This window comes from Populus euphratica, unplaced genomic scaffold (genome assembly GCF_000495115.2).
Source record: "Populus euphratica unplaced genomic scaffold, PopEup_1.0 scaffold1151.1, whole genome shotgun sequence".
Classification (NCBI taxonomy): Eukaryota; Viridiplantae; Streptophyta; class Magnoliopsida; order Malpighiales; family Salicaceae; genus Populus; species Populus euphratica.
This window is the reverse complement of record NW_011501016.1, coordinates 25,149-26,066: the sequence shown is the minus strand read 5'-3', so window position 1 is coordinate 26,066 and position 918 is coordinate 25,149.

Here is a 918-nt window from a genome sequence, read left to right as displayed (position 1 = left end):
CTTTACTTCTACTACTACTACTATTATTATTGTTGTTGTTGTATTATTGTTATTTATACAATTAACCTCCTTGTGGTTCAACCTCGGTCTTATCGGGTTATTTATTAATTTAACACTCTTGCACTTTCGAGAAGACATCAATCTTTTGGTCGTATCATGTATATACAAGTAATTGTGATTGTGACTCATATTTTTCCTTGATTTTACATCTAAGAACGGCTTAAACGCCCTCTATAGATCGGGGATAGGTTTCCCATCCAGTTTTCTTAAAAACTAGCAAACAAAGTCGGTTTTTAGTCAGATTCTCAAGACTATACCAAGCATGTTTTTTTATGAAAATGGGTTCATAAGTCATGAATTGCATGATGCATATATCCACTATGATGAGACTTAAGAGTTAATAGAAGATTATCTAAAAACTCTGTGTTTTACCACCTTTTGACAACTTTCATAGGTTTTGCAAGATGCATGTGAATCTTTGAACATGGTGGGCCAATAAAATCCACTTTTTAAGATATTTGCAGTTGTTTTCTTTGATGAGAAATGATTCTCATATGCCTTAAAGTGACAAGATTTAATGACACTACTACTTACCTCATTGTCAGGAATGCAACTTTGAAATATTTGATCAGGATAATATTTGAATAAGTAAGGGTCATCCTAAAAAAAGTTTTGCACGTCACTCAAAAACTTTCTTTTATCTTGGTTATCTGAATGAGTTGGCAAAAATCTTGAAGAAAAAAAATTGATATTTTTAACAAACCAAGGCATTGAACTAACAGAAAGTAAAGATTCAACAAGAAAATAATCATCGATTGGTGTGATGTCGGATGTTGAATCTATTACCAATTTTGACAAATAATCCGCGACAACATTTCCAGTGCCTTTTTCATCCTTGATTTCTTCCTGTTTGAAAGT